At 43.1% G+C, this 22,425-nt stretch overlaps 1 protein-coding gene across 2 annotated transcripts in view; it reads left to right on the top strand.

Moving 5' to 3' along the window:
* Window positions 1–4,749: 4,749 nt before the first annotated feature.
* LOC141105339 (uncharacterized) overlaps window positions 4,750–22,425 on the top strand; it is a 42,756-nt gene continuing 25,080 nt past the window's right edge. Inside the window, exon 1 of one of the 2 annotated variants that reach the window (XM_073595202.1) lies at window positions 4,750–4,870. The gene's annotated coding sequence lies outside the window, so the exon portion shown is untranslated. Of the gene's footprint in view, window positions 4,871–7,733; window positions 8,354–22,425 lie in introns of those variants that run through there. The other variant, XM_073595203.1, reaches the window with a different exon arrangement.

A 22,425-nucleotide genomic window follows, 5' to 3' on the forward strand; every position in this document is an offset into this window, starting at 1 on the left:
GCCTATGTTACACCTCTTGTTACCATAAACGTACAATTGTAATATTAATGTGATACCTATGTAATCATGTGTATAAAAACCTTCAATTGCGTCATAATAAAGCAGAACAGTTATCTGGAAAGATGCTGAGAGTATCTTTTGTATCTGTTCCCTACCGCAGTAGTTATTATTAATTTGGAACCACTAATCAATATGAGGATAGGAGTTGCCCATCTACAAAATGTCCAGCACGCATTCATATTCTCTGAAAATGGCCAAGAAATTATCAATTCTGCCAGGGTATGTAAACTTATGAGCACAACTGTATATGCACTGTTTATTGCTGATTTTGCTGATTCATGAGTTAATCCCAGTCTAGCGATACAGAACTCTAGTCTAAGTTACCTTTGGCATAGTGATTTTACTGTTCAGCGGACTGTGCATGAACCTACCATCTGTGTGTTCATTTATGCTTAAAACACCATTTATTCTAACCAGGGCCGTTTTTAAGACAGGGCAAAAGGGGCAGCTGCCCTGGGCCCTGTCATTGTTGTGGGGCCCAAAGCATCTGCCTCATACTTGCCAACTATCCTGGTTTAAATTCTCTCGTCACTTGAGGTTTTAGTCCCGCGCTGTGTCCCAATATCTCAGTATGAAGTGCTGCTACTAATGCTGCCCAGCTCTGCCCTTTTGTTGTGTACAGGTGACTCACCTGCAGACCCTGTGTTTACATGTAAATCACCAGCATTCATATGTAAATAGCGGAGGCATTCATATGTAAATATCGGTGGCAGGCGGCATTGATATGTATATCATGCCCCCCTGAGGTCATATCCACAGTAATCTCTAGCAGCCAATCAACAAGCATAAATCATGTGCTGTAACTTCTAGCAAATAGACAGTGAGCCATAATCTGTGTTGTAACCTCAAGCAACCAGTCAGGGATCGGTAATGATACACTGTAACCTCTGGCAACCAATCGCAATAGCTGCCTGATCTGATTTAGTAAACTGATTTTCAGTCTAGCTGCTATTTATTGTATGTCTCAGAGCAGGTGAAGAGCGAAACTGCATGGGGGGGCTCAAGAAAAGTTTTGCCCAGGGTCCAATCAATATTAAAGGCGGCCCTGATTCTAACCCATACCAATATATTCAGCTGATTTACAACTAAACAGTCTTGTGTCTATTTTCTGTGAAAATTCAAAAAAACTGAGTTAAAGGTATCTGTACTTGTTCTTAAAAGTGCTTGTAGTAACTTCAGCAACGGCATCAGTGCGCAGCCTGTTAATTTCTACTTGAAGGCACATTGGAAGCAATGGCTGTGTCCATGCAGCCACTGTGTCTCAATTGACACCAATGGGGCTGCCTGCACAGGGATGCAAGGAACACCTGTGCATCCCTGTGTGGGTAAACACGGCCTTGCACAGGCGTATGTTTATGTACTCCCCATGTGAATGAGTGCTTAATAATTAACCTTTAAAGTCAATCTGCAGCCAGCTTTGTTTTTTTTTTTTAAAGCAGCCAAAAAAATCATAGGTCTTCTGCTTGGAATACAGTAAACTGGAGATATTCTTTTTTTTTCCATAAAAGTTTTTATTGCAAACAAAGTGTTGATACATAGTTTTTATAGAAACAGAAGGTGATTGAACAACATGGACATATACATACCTGGTATCACCTTACTCGCGAGCACATAGCGGAGCAAATAAGCTAATCAAAAAGCCAGAGGTCCCCCCATCATCTGAAAATTGTATCTGAATATAAGGATGATGGCCACTCTGGTCATAGCTCTTTGAATATGAGGCTAATTGTAGAAGTGGCATGTAGCTTATATGTATATATCTGTCTGTTTGTACTTGAGCAGGTATGAAGGTGTTGAAATTAAAATGAGATGAAGCTGTGTGGGGGTGGGGCGGTCTTGGCCATCTTGTTGGTGTGGGGAGTAAGGGGAATGGTCAGTCACCTGGGCTAAATTAATCATAAGGATAATTAAGTGGGTTGTCATCTTCTGGGCAGGTGGGGTGGAAGCAAGAAGGGGGGGGGGGGGGGATATCAAGGGGAGAGGGATAGAGGTGAAGAGCAAGAAAAGAGAGGGAGGGGGGGAGAGGGGGGTCCGAGGGTGTCACCTCCCTGGTCTCCACCAAGCATTAAAGATATGAAGGGTCTCGTGAGAGGATCCCTGTCTAGAGGGGTCTCCTCCCAGGATCTGCTTTAGTGTGAGATTTAAATATTCTGTGTCATATTGGCAAGGTATTCTTCCAGAGAAAGCCAGTTGGGGTACCTCAGTCAGCTGTTGGAGGGTTCAGGATGGTTTAGACCTATGATGGAGGTATATCTCTCTGTGGTACAGAAGTGGGTCCACCAGCCCCAGATATGGGAGAATTTCTATGGGGAATCTCGTGCAATATGGATTAGTTCCTCCATTTCAGCTATTCTTCCCACGTGGGTAAGCCATTCTGATATAGTTGGGGCATTGGGTGAGCCCCAGTGAGCTGGGATGCATAGTTTAGCTGCATTGATCATATGTACCCCCAAAGATTTTCTGTATGAATGGGCTGATGTGGAGGAGTGGTGAAGAATAAGCCGAGCTGAAGTGTAATCCAGAGGGTATGTGGTTACTTGAGAGGCAATGTCATGTACCTGTGTCCAGAAAGTCTGAAGTAGTGGGCAGGACCACCAAACGTGTAAGAGTGTATCTGTTTCGGTTGAGCATCTCAAACATTTGTCTGACGTATCTGGGTTAAATTTGTTAAGCAATTCCGGGGAGATATTCTATTGTGCACCATTAGTAACATAAGAGCTAGTGGGGAAATCAGTGTGCAATGGGTAGCAGGTATTCTACACCCTCAAACTCACAGTACAGTACATGTGGGCTGCCTTGCTTCTTTTCCTAGCTGTCATGTTGTTGTATCAAAGCCTTCAGAGTCTCTGCCCTTGGCAGTTAAAGTGAACGTTACCCCTATATATTTTTTATTTTATATACAGTATATGCCAGTTCTATGTAGGTGTGTGTAACTATAGTCTGTTCAGCTTTATTTTTTCTTTTTCTTTGAAATACCTGATGTCCCTCCCAGTCCTCCTCTTTGCTGACTATAAAAATCACAGATGCATAGCCTTGCTTAGGTAGTCAGTTTGCATGTCAGTCACTCCCTCTTGGAGGTACAGGATGCTCTACCCTGTATTGCCCTGTATTAGCGTACTGGAGCACTTATGGCAAACTGTACACTCTATTGTGTACTCTTCTTAGCGCATCTCTCCCTGTGATTTCAAGCCTGTTACCACACAGCTGTAGGCAGAGAATGTACAGGGATATTGGCATCCCTTTATCCCTGCTAATGATCTGAGGATGTGTCCAGGGCTGTCCTAATGCATGGGCACTCCTGGGCACAGCCCAGGGGCCCTAGGTGCATGGGGGCCCCATGATAATCTTGCATTACATTGTACTTGCCAAATGTCCTGGATTTGCTGGGACAGTCACACATTTTATTGAGATGTTGCGGGATGGCTGTGTCCAAGGCAGCGTCCTGGAACCTGTACTGTGCCCTCCTGATCCCAGTATTGTGCCCCCCCCCGCACTGTGCCCTCCTGATCCCAGTATTGTGCCCCCCCCCGCACTGTGCCCTCCTGATCCCAGTATTGTGCCCCCCCCCGCACTGTGCCCTCCTGATCCCAGTATTGTGTCCCCCCACCCCCGTACTGTACCTTTCTGCCTCCCCATCTGTACTGTACCCTTTGTGTTAATTAGCCTTTGATTTTTGGCATGTTTTCTTATTGTTTAAAACTGATTTTATTGAAAGTACTAATAAATATATGAAAATATTTAATTCTCTTAACTATTTATACTTTAATTCTTGAGAGTAGGTGCATATATTGGGGCAGGCTGGAAGGGGCCCAGGGTATTACTTTGGCCAGGGGCCCATGATGTTATTAAGACAGCCCTGGATGTGTCTGACTGTCGCAAAACGCAATTTAAGGATCTGTCCATGAGCCCAACAGCCCAGGAGTTAGGGGGAGAAACGGGAGAAAATAGAACACACCAGTCATGTGACCATTACGAATATAAAGAAAAAAATGTACCTAACAATTGAAGATTTTTAGATAAATAGCATGCCTAACCAGGGGTCAACTATTGCTTAGATGTAGGTAATGTGTTAGGTCCAAAAATACTTTAAAGTGATACTAAAGTCTTGTTTTTTTTCTTTAAAAATAACAAACATGTTATACTTATCTGCTCTGTGAAATGGTTTTGCACAGAGCAGCCCAGATCTTCTTTGAGTCCTTCTTCGGCGCTCCTGGCTCCTCCCTCCTGTTGAGTGCCCTCACAGCACCCGAGCCGAGCCGCAGCTCCGTGTGTCCATTCAGACATGAAGCCGTTGTTTGGCCTGCCCCCTCTCTCTCCTGATTGGCTAACTGACTTTGATTGACAGCTGTGGGAGACAATGGCGCTGCTGCTGTGTCTCAGCCAATCAAGAGGGAGAGTCCCGGCCTAGGCACTCTTGTACATCGCTGGATAGAAATGAGGCTCGGGTAAGTTCCAGGGTGGGGGATGCACACTGACGTTTTTTTTTATCTTAATGCATTAAGATAAAAAACCTTCTGCCTTTACAACCACTTTAAGGTATTCTGACTTTTCTCTGACATTTATTGATGCTGGATGCAACTAGCATGTCAAGAAGTAGACCAGCAACAGCAGCCTCCATGTTTTTCATGTGACTGGTGTGCTTTAGGACACAGCAGATTCCTCCAGAGTAGCAGCATGGGATCACTTGAAATCTGATCTTCCTTTCCATTGCAAAGTTTTTCAATGGTATGTAATTCTCCAGGAAGTGAATTGCTAACTCTTATACACTTATGTATGGGAAAACAAAACACCTGCTTCTCACCGACGCTAGGTAAGCACATATGTTTATTTCATTATGTAGAAGAATTAATGCTGGTGACAAGATTTTTGATGAAAATGATAATTCATTCACTTTTCTCTGCAGGAAAACACTTGTGATTTACTGCAGGAAAATTAGTTTTTTTGTGTAAAAATGGCTCATTCAAAGAGTATGTTCACATAATTGTGCTTCTGTGTATCAGGTTTTGAAAAAAAAGTCCTGCATGCTTTACAGCATACTGTATATCAGAAAAAAAAATGCAGTACCTATCTGCAATACATGCACATTTGCCTATGTTTTATCACTTTAAAGGACCTGCAAGTACAGAAAATGTGTGTTGCTCTTTCAGAGATGCACTCCACTCTTAAAACATATGTAAACTCTCTTCTCTTTTGTGCTCCCTTTTGGTCTGTTAATTAAAAACATTTTGTTATATCTGTGTGATAAGTGCATAATAATACCTGTTGATCTTGTCAAAAAATTTGGGGCTGCCCCGTGTCCTGTGCTCACTTCCCTTGTTATCTCAAGGAGTAATTTGCTCTCCCAGTTCTTACCTGGGAGCTACAGAATGATTAAAGAGGTTGTAAAGTCTCCAGGTTTTTCACCTTAATGAGTAACATTAAAAAGAATTGCAAAAACCTTCTGTGCTGCAGCTGCCCCCAGAGCCCCCCCCCCCCCTTTCTTATCTCCCGCTGCTGTCAATCAAATCCAGTGACGCGGGAGTGGGGGGCGGGGCCGAGTCCTGCTGTCTGTGTCCATGGACGTAGCAGCAGGACTCATGAACGTGCCCACACGGGTGCCCCATTGGAAAGCGGCTTTCTGTGGGGGCACCAGATGAAGAGGAGGAGCCAGGAGCGCCAATGGGGCACCCCAGAAGAAGAGGATAGGGGCTGCTCTGTGCAAAACCCTTGCACAGAGCAGTTAAGTATAACATGTTTGTTATTAAAAAAAAAAACCTTTACAATCACTTTAACATATTTGCTTTGCATCGTTCAACTTGGTTACAACCAGTCTGTCAGATTTTTCTGCCAGGGGCTATAGCTGCTAACAGGAATCATTGGGGAAGGCCCCCCGTGGCTGTTGATGGTGAAATCGAGCAGTGGAAGGAAAGAAAATCGATTAATCTATGGCTTGCTTTAGGCATATCTCCCAACTTTCTGAGATGTGAAAGAGGGACACCTATTAGCAAAAAGTATGAAGACAAAGTACACACCCCTCTGCAATTCCCCTATACAAAAAATTATTGGTTTATCCCACAAGTGCTTTTTTAGCACTACTATTTCTTTATACTGGCTTTTGAAATTTACAAATGCAACAATTTTAGAAATTGGATGAATGTTTTAGCATGGTAAAAAACCTTCTAAAAGGGGAGGTTGACTTACTAAAGGCAAATATATTTTGCTCTAGATCTGAGGGGAAGCTCTGAAATTAGGGGAAGCTCTGCTGATTTCTATAATCCAATCATTGACAATCAGAAAAGCTGTTATTTTATTTTAGGAAGGATAGAGGGACTTTTTTCCAATAGGAGGACGGTCCCTCCAAATCAGGGACAGTTTGGAGCTATGGCGTAGGAGCGGGGCTGGTACTAGGGGTGGGCGGAAGGGGCAGCTGCCCTGGGCGGAGTGATTTACTGTGGAAGCAGGGAGCAGTTTGCTGGGTACAATCCTGCCCAGCACAGAATATGCTGCCGAATGTAACACAAACAGATAGCTGCTTTGTTCCTGCATGTAGGGTACATTGTAGCACTACATCCGTCCCCCTGCCTGCACAGTATACTGTGAGCAAGAGGAGAGTGGAGCAGGCGGGCACATCAGGTTGGGGAGGCATCCATTGTCAATGCTTTCTTGATAGAACAGGCCCGGAGCAGAAGGGCAGCTTGGTTGCAGGGCCCACATCACTGGGGGTTGCTGGGCAGTATGGACTGGGGGGTATTGATAGTTAGCTTTACAAAGGGGGCTTCCTATTGGTCCAATGGAGGGGTAGGGGTGCGGCCTGGAGGCTGGGTTGGACTCGGGAGGTGTGGGTATTAGATTATCTCAGTAGGTTGTCAGCAGGAGAGAAGAAACCATCAGAGGAAGTTTTTCTTTCCCTCCCTATTTTTAGGCTTGTATGGATGGTTTAATGTATTTCGTCTATGTGTATGGCTGCATGAGCAGTTTTGGGTGTATATATCTATATATAAATAGATATATATAAAAAAAATAAAGGGGTTCGAGAGGGTCGTATGTCAGGTTTCGGGTTGGCAGGGGTCTCGGGTTCTTGAAGGTTGATAGGAATACAGCATATGGTGTGAAAGGGGTCGGGCCTGTCTCGGTATGGGTACCTTCCCTACTACAGTCATCGGGCTGCATTGGGCAAGAAAAATGGTAAAAAGTTTGTCCCTGAGCTGCGGCTAGGGGCCAGGATGCCTAGGTGATGGTACAGCCAATGCGATAGAAAAAAACCTTCCTTTTATTGACCTGAGATATAGTCAGTCAGTTTAAAGGGTAAAAAAGTTGGGTTATAAAATGGAATATATTTGATATATAAATTGTTATGGTTGTTAATAAAGGGTCCGCTACGGCCATTTAAAATTCAGAGGGTGTCGCGTGTTTCTTTCAAGAGGGGTTGTAGTAGGAGGTGGTGGCATGCGCTACATCAGCCATACACCAGTCATGACTTTCCTGCTCTCCTCCTTGCCTAAACAGCGGCTTCTCTCCTACCTCTCCAGTCATTTCTATCACTCCTGCTTTCAGTGTCGCGATGTCCGATGTCCGTGGGATCACCTCCTGCGCCCCTACCCTCCCCAGTCTCCTGTTCTTATCTGTCCCTGCTCTGGATGATGTCTGAGCTCATTCCTCCTCTGTGTAGTGCCCCCTCTTCCTGTATCCTTTACCTCAGACCCCCTCCTCTCTAGCTGACCGGCCAAATTGAGTAGTGTTCTCTCCTGTGTCTCAGCTGACAGGTAATAGGCTTTCAGACTTGATATCACTGATATAGCTGTGGAAACAACTGTTATTTCAGATTTTAATTTTAGTACATGCACATTCACAAGGGGTGCAAACAATGTGCCTGTCTTTTATCAGCACTTGGGTACATAGATGGGCGGCCCGTCCATAGGGGGCGCCTGGGCGCCGTCCCCCCAAAGCTAGTAAAAAAAAAAAAAAAAAAAATAAAAAAAAAAAAAAGGGACCTTTTAAAAAAAAAAAAAAAAAATTAAAATAGTTCTTTAAATTCTCTGTGCTCGGGCGCCGGCCACATTGCACTATGGAAGCGTCATGCCAATGCAATCCCGTGATTGCAGGCGAGATGCTACATTTGCGGGGTTTTGTGTTGCTTTGTGGCGCAAAGCTAAGCGCCTCTCCACTCTCATTGGGTCAGACTTCTGTCTGTCTGCCTATCTGACCATTAGCACTGCCGTAGGACTTGAGCGGTGCTTTAACCCGGGCAGCTGTGTCACTTTTACTTTCGCTTTCTATGCCAGTGGGAAGTCGGCTCCATGAAGCAAGAATCAAGGTAATGTGATCTGACACTGTCAGTCCCTCCACATACTTTGTAATACCTTGTAATGTTCTCATCCTGTGATGATGATCTGTGATCGGACGGTGGGGGGAGGGGATGCCCTGCTTCTTTTAACCTCCATTCACCCAGCAATCTGCAGGAGCATTTATATGTGTACCATGAGGGGTCCCAGAACTGTGTCCTGCTACAGCCATCGTATACAGTATCCTCACCTTCACCAGGTCTCTATCTCTCTTCTCGCTCTATCTATCTATCTATCTATCTATCTATCTATCTATCTATCTATCTATCTATCTATCTATCTATCTATCTATCTATCTATCTATCTATCTATCTATCTGTCTGTCAGGTACACAGACAGACAGATCGATAGGTACACAGACAGACAGATCGATAGGCAGGCAGATAGGTACACAATCTGCCTGCCTATCGATCTGTCTGTCTGTGTACCTATCTGCCTGCCTATCGATCTGTCTGTCTGTGTACCTATCGATTTGTCTGCCTATCGATCTGTCTGTCTGTGTACCTATCGATCTGTCTGTCTGTGTACCTATCTGCCTGTCTATCGGTCTGTCTGTCTGTCTGTCTACCTATCTGCCTATCAATCTGTCTGTCTGTAGGCCCTATCAAGGGCGAGTGACGGCACGGGGGGGGTGTTGTTGGTTGGGGCTATGTTTGCGCCCCCCCCCAAAAATTGAGCACCAGCCGCCACTGGTACATAGGTGTTGTGTGCAACCCCATGTCAGCACCTCATTCATGTCTACTGGGACATGAGGCTGCATGGACAGAGCTACTGTATCCTAACATGACATGCAGGTGCGGGTTCCAATAGAAGTGAATAGGACTCTGGCACAGGGATGCACACTATGCCCGTACATCCCATACTGATAAAAGAGAGCCCTGCACAGGACACACATGTCTGTGTCACGTGTTAATGGGCCCTAAAGAACTCCTGTACATGGAGGCTTAGTGAGATTCCCGGCTCCCCAGGTATAAGAAAACAGGGGCTTTATGCAGGAGCTAATAAAGCTGGCCATGGATGGATGGAAATTTAACTGGTCCAGCAAGGATACGTTTCACTCTATATATGGCCATTCCTGCTAAAGGTGAAGTCAATTTTTAGTGATCAACTTTTCTAAAACCAGCAGAAATGTTTTCTTCGATCTTCAGCGCTGACATAGATGTCTCAGCAGAAAGGATTCCCTCATCCACCGTGGTTGTGTGGATGGTTGGGATCTGCTCAGATTTTTATTTTTTTTTGGATTGAACATGGACTGATAAAAAAATAAAAATAAAACTGATCCATACACTATATGATCTGAGTGTACAATACCTTTTGGATCTACCACCAACCAGGGGCGGATCCAGAGTCTAGTCTCGGGAGGGGCACTGCCAGAAAATATATTTTTTTGGGGTACATCTATCGGGGAAATGGCTGGTGTTGGCGCTTCAATCATCATGGCACCATGGTTGTTATGGTGTCAGGATGATTGAAGCGCATTATTACTATTATTACATTGTTATAAAAAATTAAATAGTTTAACTCACCATAATGCAGAATCAGTGGGAGCCCCGAGTGTGTCACTTGCCACGTCACCTGTCACCAGATGAAGATTGTCACTTGCCACCTGCTAAGGTGGTCTCTTGTGTCCCAGAGACAGGCAGCAGAGAGATGTTGTAATCCCCATTAGTATAGAATCCCCCCTCAGTGCAGAGCCCCCATTAGTATAGAATCCCCCCTCAGTACAGATCCCCCCATTAGTATAGAATCCCCCCTCAGTGCAGAGCCCCCCGTCAGTATAGAATCCCCCCTCAGTGCAGAGCCCCCATTAGCATAGAATCCCCCTCAGTGCAGAGCCCCCCTATTAGTATAGAACCCCCCCTCAGTGCAGAACCCCCATTAATATAGAATCCCCCCTCAGTGCTTAACCCCCATTAATATAGAATCCCCCCTCAGTGCAGAGCCCCCCATTAGTATAGAATCCCCCCTCAGTGCAGAGCCCCCATTAGTACAGAATCCCCCTCAGTGCTGAACCCCATTAATATAGAATCCCCCTCAGTGCAGAGCCCCCCATTGGTATAGAATCCCCCTCAGTGCAGAGCCTCCCATTGGTATAGAATCCCCCTCAGTGCAGAGCCCCCATTAGCATAGAATCCCCCCTCAGTGCAGAGCCCCCCATTGGTATAGAATCCCCCTCAGTGCAGAGCCCCCCATTAGCATAGAATCCCCCCTCAATACAGAGCCCCCCATTGGTATAGAATCCCTGTGCTGTGTGCTGCAGTGCACTTAATTGTTATATACTTGTTAGAGTTACTGCTGTCTGCTGTATGTATAGGACTCCTCGGAGGCGCCGTTCCAGGCTGTATCACAGTCACACTCACTGAGTTACTGCTGTCTGCTCTCTGCTGTATGTAATGTATAGGAGGCGCTGCTCCAGGCTGTGTGTGTCACACAGTCACACACTCACAACGGCCGGTCGGCTCAGCTGAGAGTGTGACTGACGCTGAACTGACTGACGTCACTCGTTGCTAACGCCAGGGCCGCCTGGCGTCTAGTAACGAGTGAAGGGAAGAGGCTCCACCCACCTCCTTCCTTCAGTGTCAGTGACTGCCGCCGCCCGTACCACACGCGAGTCTCTCTCTCGGCGCCGCTGCTGATCGGCACATGAGAGAGAGAGAGACTCGGGCCGGCGGAGCGGCAGCAGGATATACAATTTCAGAGTGTTAGTGTGCTATTATTTCGGGGGGGCAATTGCCCTGTTGCTCCCCCCCCCCCCCCCTAGATACGCCCCTGCCACCAACTATGTAGTACAAAGGCCTGCCTGATTGGATACTACTTAAATGAATTATTTAGGTTTGTCTATATATTACAAAGTTTTGGTAAATCTAAAGGAGATTGTGCAGAGATTGTACAATTAGATTGTATAGTGTATGCATACCTACAGCACAGTGTTCTTGTGCTTGAGTACTATCAATGACACATGTTTTCCCTGTTATCTTTAAAACACCTATATATCTTTTATAATAAAAACCCAAGATAGAGTCAAAGCTGCGCTCAGACTTAAAACATAAGACAAACAATTGTGAAAGAGAGAAAGCTGCCAGCACCTATAAAAGTCCCGTATCTGACTCCCAAGATATAATAAACAAAAAAGATGCAGCGCTATATATGTAAATAAAACATAATGAATAAAAACCCACCAAGTGACATCATATCAAATCATCGATGCATAAGTGGAATCAATCAAGTAAAAAAAAAATTTTTAACATGTGAAAAAAGTTATTAAACAATATATGTGATAGTCCAAAAAACATATTAAAGTCCATAAACAAAGAGAGGAAAAAACCCCTCATCCAGGAGAGGTGTGATGAGAAATAGATGATCCACCAAGGAGTGTGTGAGTAAGGTCTGCTTACCAAACAGCGATGACTACTATTACAGCAGTCTCGCCCAGCACAGGGATTATGGTCTCCCAAAACCAACAGGTACAGAGCGGGACCAATATCTTTAACACTCGGCCATGACCGGAAATAAAAAGCAGAACAGATCCATAGCGCAATAACGTATGATAAAAGGTTTTTTAATTGAGATAAAATAGTTGCACTTACAATTTAGCAGAATCAATATGGCATAAAAGGCATCAAACACAGCAGCGGTGTATCTGTGTGCCGCGGTTCACTTCCTGCACTGCAAAGCCCGTCTAAAAACGTGATGACGTCACCGTCGTAGGCTCCTCCCTACGCGTTTCGTCACGAATGGACGTCGTCTGGGGATTGGCCGGGTGACAAGTCATCACGCTTGGGCTTATAAATACATGGGAGACGCCATTTTGACTATTGGCAAATGTAATATATATAATGGAGATGAATCCAAAGAGGCCATATTGACTTCTGGCCATTGATAGTAAGACCATATATATAGACAGGAAGTGGCAGAAGGCAGCATCGCCATCTTGTGGAGATAAAGGAGATTTACGGATAAGGCTTTGCATAGGAAGAGAAAAGAGGCACAACAGATAAACATAGACAAATTCATATCTAATCTACATAAAAAATTAGATGGGAAAAAAGAGAGAAATATAAATAATCTAAATACTGAATAAAAACTTCAAAAACCCCAAAAACTTAACAGAATAAATAATGAAAGAAATTTTTTTATTTTGAAAAAAATTCTTTTAAAAAATGTAAATATAAAAATGGGATAAACGTGGAAGGTAACAAAAAACGCCCATCATGCATTATTGATGAAGCAGTTTATATCCCACTCCACGTTTAGCCCTTGTGGTCTAGAAGATAACATGTTGAAGATCCATCTGGTTTCAAGTCTGGAGATGGATCTAACCATGTTAGTTCCTCTCCAGTGGGGACGTACTCTGTCAATGGCCAGAAACAAGGTACCTTGTAGTTTTTTGTTGTGATATTTGGCATAGTGTCTAGAGAGGTTGTGTTTCGTAAATCCTCGTTTGATGTTAGCGACATGTTCTGAAAGACGCACGTGTAGCTCGCGTTTGGTGCGTCCAATATACTGCTTTGAGCAAGGACATTGGATTAAATAAACAACGTACTGAGTAGAGCATGTTATAAAAGACTCTATATTATATACCTTGTTTGTGACTGTTGAACTGAAGGTTTCACATTTTCTACCCCTGAAGGAGTTAATCTGGCAGATTTTGCATCTGCGACAGGGAAAAAAACCCTTCATGTTTTGAAAAAAAGAGATCGTACACGGAGGGTCTACAACATTTGAAGCCACACTATGTCTTAGAGAGGGAGCCCCTCTATAAATCAAAACAGGTTTATCTGGAATAACTGTACGGAGTATTGGGTCATTCTGAAGGATACTCCAATGTTTCCGAAAAATTTTTTTAATAGAATAATGCTGATTGGAAAAACCCGTAATCATGGACCATTCAAATTTGTTAGTAGGCCCCGGATTACGCTCTCTCTCTTGATTCAGCATCAAAGACCGATCCATGGTGGCAACTTTATTAATAGTGATGTCAATATCATTCTCCAGATACCCTTTGTCTAAAAACCTTTGTTTTAGTACCAGAGCTTGTGAGTGGTAATCTGAAACATTAGTGCAATTACGTCTTATACGTTGAAATTGACTTAGAGGGACAGAATTCAGCCATGATGGATGGTGGCAGCTGGAGAGCGGTATATAAGCATTTCTGTCCGTCTCTTTGAAATGTGTACTGGTGGAAAGGCAACCATTAGCAACTATGATGTTTAAATCGAGGAAATGTATTCTCGATTGACTAGCCTCAAACTGCAGAGAGATACCCCTGTTGTTAGAGTTAAGTTGGGAGAAGAAGTTCTCTAGAGATGGCATATCTCTGTCCCATACAAGGAGAACGTCATCGATATATCTTCTCCATAGGCGCAGTTCCTTGGGGGGATTGGTGTCAATAACTTCTTTTTCCCACCTGGCCATAAATAAATTGGCCAGGCTGGGCGCAAATTTAGCGCCCATAGCCACTCCACATATTTGCAAGAAGAAATCACCCCCAAACCAGAAATAGTTATGGCTTGTGGCGAATTTGAGGAGCGCCATAATAAATTGTTTCTGTATTTCCGGTAAGGTGGGGTCCAAATCAAGATAGTAGTTGACAGCCTCAAACCCTTGTTGGTGGGAAATAATAGTATAGAGAGAGGCCACATCCGCCGTAGCTAAGATGTAGCCATCTCTCCATTCCAACCCTTCCAATAAATTAATAACTTGGGTAGTGTCTTTTAGATATGAGGGAGTCAAAACTACTAGGGGTTGAAGGAAGTTATCTACATACTTTCCGATTCTCGCTGTGACAGACTCAATGCCACTAATGATTGGGCGGCCTGGTGGATGGTTCAAATTTTTGTGTATTTTTGGTAAATAGTACATAACTGGTACCCTTGGGGCTGAGGGGACCAGGTATGCCTTTTCTTTTTTATTTAGAATTCCCTGCTGATATCCTTTATCAATAAGGTTCTGCAATTCTCTCTTAAATTTGGTTGTAGGATTAAAAGCTAGTGACGAGTATGTAGTACGATCCGACAAAAGTCTATGCATTTCCTCCAGGTATTTAGATTTATCTAAAATGACTACCCCCCCACCTTTATCTGCAGGGCGTATTACTATCTCATTACGCTCACAGATTTGTTTAAGATGGTGTTGGAGGTCATTGTTGGTATTATTACTTGAAATGTTAAGTGCTGTGAGATCTCTAATGACCATTTCCTTAAAAACCTGTATGGAAGGGGCGGTAAAGCCCGGGGGATTAAATAGTGAAGCATTAGAAAAAGTGGTGTGTCTGATGGAACTGTCAATAGTGTGTGTTAAGGAATTAGAATTAAGAGGGGGTGTATTGGTAGAAAGAATCTGACTTCGATTACCAATAGGATTAAGGATAAAATGTCTTTTGATGTTAATCTTCCTTATGAATTTGTGTATATCAATGAAGGTTTCGAATTTATTCAACCTGTGTGGGGGTGCAAACTTGAGACCCAGGCTAAGAACCTTCTGTTCTCCTTCAGAAAGTTGAACTTGGCTTAGGTTGAAAACACCACTGATATCTACTGTTTTCTTTTTTTTGGACCTGAGCCTCCTCCCCCCTCTGATGCCTCTCTTTCGTCGTAACCCCTTTTGGTCTTGTAATTGCCCTGGGGAAAAAAACGACGAGTCTGATGGGCTTCTGTGTAGTTGTGAGGGGAGTCCTGAGGAGTGTCCTGATAATCATTTCTAGGAGGACCTCTAAATTGGTTAGGGTGCCGAGAGATAACTGGGTTATCTTCGAAATGAGAATCTGAGTAGTGTGAAAGAGGTGCAAACCTGTTTTGTAAGGGGATTTGTCTCTCTTGAAGATAATAATAATCTTGTGAAGTGGATGGAGCGTTGACATATGTTGCCCTATTATCATAAGAATTCTGGTAATAATCTCTAGGGTCACCTCGGAAGTCCCGTGATCCTTGCCGGGGGTAATCAGTGCTGGGATTCCTGTTATGAGGGAAAGTCCCTTGATTGTTACCCCTGAAAGGTGGTTTTCTATGTTGTGATCTCTGGGGGGTGCCCTGAGAGGGGTTCCTATATGCCATAGGTTTCTCATTGTTTCTGAAAGTTTTGGGCCTGGTTGCGGATTGTCCCCGCTGATTAGCTCGAGGGGAAAAGATGTTAGGGGGCCTCCCTCTATTATTGTCAAACAGAGGTGGGGGCCTTACATCACCATCAAAAGAGGGCGGTGGAGGTTGTAATGGAAAAGGGTGATGGTTTGTTAATTCTACATCACCTGTAGGGTTCCCTGTAAGGGTCTGCCATTTAAAAACTGTTTTGTTGGAATAATCAGCAAGGTCACGATTGTATTTTTTCTTTTTTTTGTTTTTTTGGTCATTATCCTCTTTTTCAAGCGTTTGTCTTAAATGATCCGATTTTTGTTTGTATATTTCATGGTCTTTATAGGCCATGAGTTTATCCTTAACTGTAGAAACCTCATCATTTAAATTTTTTAGTTTGATCCGTTTCTTATCCAACAAAAAACATAAAAATTTAATACCAGTGTCATTAAAATAAACAAACCAGCCTTAATGGCAGACCCTTACAGGGAACCCTACAGGTGATGTAGAATTAACAAACCATCACCCTTTTCCATTACAACCTCCACCGCCCTCTTTTGATGGTGATGTAAGGCCCCCACCTCTGTTTGACAATAATAGAGGGAGGCCCCCTAACATCTTTTCCCCTCGAGCTAATCAGCGGGGACAATCCGCAACCAGGCCCAAAACTTTCAGAAACAATGAGAAACCTATGGCATATAGGAACCCCTCTCAGGGCACCCCCCAGAGATCACAACATAGAAAACCACCTTTCAGGGGTAACAATCAAGGGACTTTCCCTCATAACAGGAATCCCAGCACTGATTACCCCCGGCAAGGATCACGGGACTTCCGAGGTGACCCTAGAGATTATTACCAGAATTCTTATGATAATAGGGCAACATATGTCAACGCTCCATCCACTTCACAAGATTATTATTATCTTCAAGAGAGACAAATCCCCTTACAAAACAGGTTTGCACCTCTTTCACACTACTCAGATTCTCATTTCGAAGATAACCCAGTTATCTCTCGGCACCCTAACCAATTTAGAGGTCCTCCTAGAAATGATTATCAGGACACTCCTCAGGACTCCCCTCACAACTACACAGAAGCCCATCAGACTCGTCGTTTTTTTCCCCAGGGCAATTACAAGACCAAAAGGGGTTACGACGAAAGAGAGGCATCAGAGGGGGGAGGAGGCTCAGGTCCAAAAAAAAGAAAACAGTAGATATCAGTGGTGTTTTCAACCTAAGCCAAGTTCAACTTTCTGAAGGAGAACAGAAGGTTCTTAGCCTGGGTCTCAAGTTTGCACCCCCACACAGGTTGAATAAATTCGAAACCTTCATTGATATACACAAATTCATAAGGAAGATTAACATCAAAAGACATTTTATCCTTAATCCTATTGGTAATCGAAGTCAGATTCTTTCTACCAATACACCCCCTCTTAATTCTAATTCCTTAACACACACTATTGACAGTTCCATCAGACACACCACTTTTTCTAATGCTTCACTATTTAATCCCCCGGGCTTTACCGCCCCTTCCATACAGGTTTTTAAGGAAATGGTCATTAGAGATCTCACAGCACTTAACATTTCAAGTAATAATACCAACAATGACCTCCAACACCATCTTAAACAAATCTGTGAGCGTAATGAGATAGTAATACGCCCTGCAGATAAAGGTGGGGGGGTAGTCATTTTAGATAAATCTAAATACCTGGAGGAAATGCATAGACTTTTGTCGGATCGTACTACATACTCGTCACTAGCTTTTAATCCTACAACCAAATTTAAGAGAGAATTGCAGAACCTTATTGATAAAGGATATCAGCAGGGAATTCTAAATAAAAAAGAAAAGGCATACCTGGTCCCCTCAGCCCCAAGGGTACCAGTTATGTACTATTTACCAAAAATACACAAAAATTTGAACCATCCACCAGGCCGCCCAATCATTAGTGGCATTGAGTCTGTCACAGCGAGAATCGGAAAGTATGTAGATAACTTCCTTCAACCCCTAGTAGTTTTGACTCCCTCATATCTAAAAGACACTACCCAAGTTATTAATTTATTGGAAGGGTTGGAATGGAGAGATGGCTACATCTTAGCTACGGCGGATGTGGCCTCTCTCTATACTATTATTTCCCACCAACAAGGGTTTGAGGCTGTCAACTACTATCTTGATTTGGACCCCACCTTACCGGAAATACAGAAACAATTTATTATGGCGCTCCTCAAATTCGCCACAAGCCATAACTATTTCTGGTTTGGGGGTGATTTCTTCTTGCAAATATGTGGAGTGGCTATGGGCGCTAAATTTGCGCCCAGCCTGGCCAATTTATTTATGGCCAGGTGGGAAAAAGAAGTTATTGACACCAATCCCCCCAAGGAACTGCGCCTATGGAGAAGATATATCGATGACGTTCTCCTTGTATGGGACGGAGATATGCCATCTCTAGAGAACTTCTTCTCCCAACTTAACTCTAACAACAGGGGTATCTCTCTGCAGTTTGAGGCTAGTCAATCGAGAATACATTTCCTCGATTTAAACATCATAGTTGCTAATGGTTGCCTTTCCACCAGTACACATTTCAAAGAGACGGACAGAAATGCTTATATACCGCTCTCCAGCTGCCACCATCCATCATGGCTGAATTCTGTCCCTCTAAGTCAATTTCAACGTATAAGACGTAATTGCACTAATGTTTCAGATTACCACTCACAAGCTCTGGTACTAAAACAAAGGTTTTTAGACAAAGGGTATCTGGAGAATGATATTGACATCACTATTAATAAAGTTGCCACCATGGATCGGTCTTTGATGCTGAATCAAGAGAGAGAGCGTAATCCGGGGCCTACTAACAAATTTGAATGGTCCATGATTACGGGTTTTTCCAATCAGCATTATTCTATTAAAAAAATTTTTCGGAAACATTGGAGTATCCTTCAGAATGACCCAATACTCCGTACAGTTATTCCAGATAAACCTGTTTTGATTTATAGAGGGGCTCCCTCTCTAAGACATAGTGTGGCTTCAAATGTTGTAGACCCTCCGTGTACGATCTCTTTTTTTCAAAACATGAAGGGTTTTTTTCCCTGTCGCAGATGCAAAATCTGCCAGATTAACTCCTTCAGGGGTAGAAAATGTGAAACCTTCAGTTCAACAGTCACAAACAAGGTATATAATATAGAGTCTTTTATAACATGCTCTACTCAGTACGTTGTTTATTTAATCCAATGTCCTTGCTCAAAGCAGTATATTGGACGCACCAAACGCGAGCTACACGTGCGTCTTTCAGAACATGTCGCTAACATCAAACGAGGATTTACGAAACACAACCTCTCTAGACACTATGCCAAATATCACAACAAAAAACTACAAGGTACCTTGTTTCTGGCCATTGACAGAGTACGTCCCCACTGGAGAGGAACTAACATGGTTAGATCCATCTCCAGACTTGAAACCAGATGGATCTTCAACATGTTATCTTCTAGACCACAAGGGCTAAACGTGGAGTGGGATATAAACTGCTTCATCAATAATGCATGATGGGCGTTTTTTGTTACCTTCCACGTTTATCCCATTTTTATATTTACATTTTTTAAAAGAATTTTTTTCAAAATAAAAAAATTTCTTTCATTATTTATTCTGTTAAGTTTTTGGGGTTTTTGAAGTTTTTATTCAGTATTTAGATTATTTATATTTCTCTCTTTTTTCCCATCTAATTTTTTATGTAGATTAGATATGAATTTGTCTATGTTTATCTGTTGTGCCTCTTTTCTCTTCCTATGCAAAGCCTTATCCGTAAATCTCCTTTATCTCCACAAGATGGCGATGCTGCCTTCTGCCACTTCCTGTCTATATATATGGTCTTACTATCAATGGCCAGAAGTCAATATGGCCTCTTTGGATTCATCTCCATTATATATATTACATTTGCCAATAGTCAAAATGGCGTCTCCCATGTATTTATAAGCCCAAGCGTGATGACTTGTCACCCGGCCAATCCCCAGACGACGTCCATTCGTGACGAAACGCGTAGGGAGGAGCCTACGACGGTGACGTCATCACGTTTTTAGACGGGCTTTGCAGTGCAGGAAGTGAACCGCGGCACACAGATACACCGCTGCTGTGTTTGATGCCTTTTATGCCATATTGATTCTGCTAAATTGTAAGTGCAACTATTTTATCTCAATTAAAAAACCTTTTATCATACGTTATTGCGCTATGGATCTGTTCTGCTTTTTATTTCCGGTCATGGCCGAGTGTTAAAGATCTTGGTCCCGCTCTGTACCTGTTGGTTTTGGGAGACCATAATCCCTGTGCTGGGCGAGACTGCTGTAATAGTAGTCATCGCTGTTTGGTAAGCAGACCTTACTCACACACTCCTTGGTGGATCATCTATTTCTCATCACACCTCTCCTGGATGAGGGTTTTTTTCCTCTCTTTGTTTATGGACTTTAATATGTTTTTTGGACTATCACATATATTGTTTAATAACTTTTTTCACATGTTAAAAATTTTTTTTTTACTTGATTGATTCCACTTATGCATCGATGATTTGATATGATGTCACTTGGTGGGTTTTTATTCATTATGTTTTATTTACATATATAGCGCTGCATCTTTTTTGTTTACCTATATATCTTTAACACCCTGGCACATTGTCTAAAGATGGGTACACACTGGGTTTGCGCCAATACCTGTTTTTTACCAGCAATTACGAGTACCGACACTTGTGCTCAAGTACTCGCTGATACCAATTGCTCATACCTTTGTGTTGAGATTTGAGGCCATATCACACTGCAAAGAACCTCGTGTGATTTGAACAGGAATGCAGTGCGATTCCTGTCCAAAGCACATGCAGTTTCCCACACCACTCCTGTGTGAACCCAGGCTGAAGTCACTATGACAAAGCTGGGTTCACAGGAACTGTGTGGGAAACCGCATGTGATTTGGACAGAAATCGCACTATATTCCTGTTCAAATTGCATATAATTATTTACAGTGCGATTTAAGCACATTCATTTTGTATGGGCTCAAATCACAATGCAAAATTTTGGTTTTAGGTATCGGAGCATTTGCATGAGTACAAGTACTTGTACAAATGCTTAGTATAAGCACCAATATTGGTATCACTGAAACCCTAGTACACGCTATTATTATTTTTTTCCAGCAGGCTAAACAGATCCCTGCATCCACTCAAACATCCACTCCTCTCTGTGCTATTGTATTCTGACAGCAGGACTCCTCCACTGTCAGCATACACTGATCAGCGCTGCCCGAAGATTGAAGGCGGTTTTCAAGCAGGACCAAGATCAGCTTCAGCTAGTTCTAGAGCACCAATTACAATCTTCAAAAATCACCCTTGGGCAGCCAAGTTACTCATTGTTGGCTGCGAACCAAGACACCATCAAAGCAATCTAATTGGCTATATACATTGTGATCATTGTAATGACCAATCACAAATGTAAATAGTAATACTGGTGCTCTCCGCAACCGTCATGTATGTTTTTGTGTGCTACAAATGCTTCTACTAGCTCCGCCCACTGCTCTGCACGTGTGGTTGGGGTGCATTTTGCCATCCTCGCCCTGGGCACTGAAATACCGTGTCCTGCCACTGTGTAGGAGCCAAGTGCATTACTGCCAGATCAACAGGTATTTGTATGTACTTGCATGGTTTTTGAAGGCAGTAAAAAAGGGTAAATGTACAAATAGTGAAAGATGTGCTGCATACAGCGCATCCGGAAAGTATTCACAGCCCTTCACTTTTTTCACATTTTGTTCTGTTACAGCCTTATTCTAAAATGGATTCAATTAATTATTTTCCTCCAAATTCTATAAACAATACCCCATGAGGACAACATGAAAGAAGTTTGTTTGAAATATTTGCAAATTAATAATAAAAAACAAAAAAAAATCACATGTACATAAGTATTCACAGCCTTTGCCATGACACTCAAAATCGAGCTCAGGTGCATCCTGTTCCCATTGATCATCCTTGAGATGTTTCTCCAACTTGATTGGAAAACGGCGTGATTTCAGAAGGGGGAGGTGCCACCGGGTGATGTAGCCAGGTGACCCCACCCCTTGCCTATATAAGAACTGTCAAAGCGCAGAGTGGGCATATGGTGGGAGGCCTCCCAGGAGGCGGAGTGTTTTTATTCCTTTCTTTTTTCGGGTCTGGCGGGTGTTGACAATGTATATACATCTAGGGACACAATTTATTTTATTTTTTTTCAATAAAGGACTTTTTAAAAACCGTTTCTTATGGTTATTACTTTTTGACACTTTTTTGGTGAATGGGTAGGGGTACGATGTACCCGATACCTATTCATATAGGGGGGGCCAGGATCTGGGGGTCCCCTTGTTAATGGGGGCTTCCAGTTTCTGATAAGCCCCCTGCCTGCAGACCCCGACAACCACAGCCAGGGTTGTCGGGAAGAGGCCTTTGTCCCCATCAACATGTGGACAAGGTGCTTTGGGGCAGGGGGGCCAAAGCACCGACCCCCCCCCCCCATATGTTGAGGGTAGGTGGCCTGGTATGGTTCAGAAGGGAGGGGCCACTCGATCGTCCCCTCCCCTTTCCTGACCTGCCAGGCTGCTTGCTAGGATAAGGGTCTGGTATGGATTTTGGGGGGGGCCCTATGCCATTTTTTAAAAACATTTTTCTATTGCCAGGCAAAGCCTGCATTATTTTCTTTACATTCATCTGTTAGTGGGGAAGCTGACAGATGATGACTTCATGGTTGTTAACAACCAGCTATTTCTTCACACAGAATTCAAATTGGTTGATCGTTTTTCACCCGATCCGAATTCTAATTGTTCTGAAAAGTTGGAATTCATTAGAAATTGAATAAACAAAACACATTTTAACGTATTTCAACTAAGTTCCTTACTTAATCGCTACTATTTTATTCGGAGATTAGGATAGAAATGTGTCTGAATTTTTTTTTATCGAAAACGAATTGCACATGTCTAATTGGAATCCA

This window comes from Aquarana catesbeiana, linkage group LG08 (assembly GCF_042186555.1).
Source record: "Aquarana catesbeiana isolate 2022-GZ linkage group LG08, ASM4218655v1, whole genome shotgun sequence".
NCBI lineage: Eukaryota > Metazoa > Chordata > Amphibia > Anura > Ranidae > Aquarana > Aquarana catesbeiana.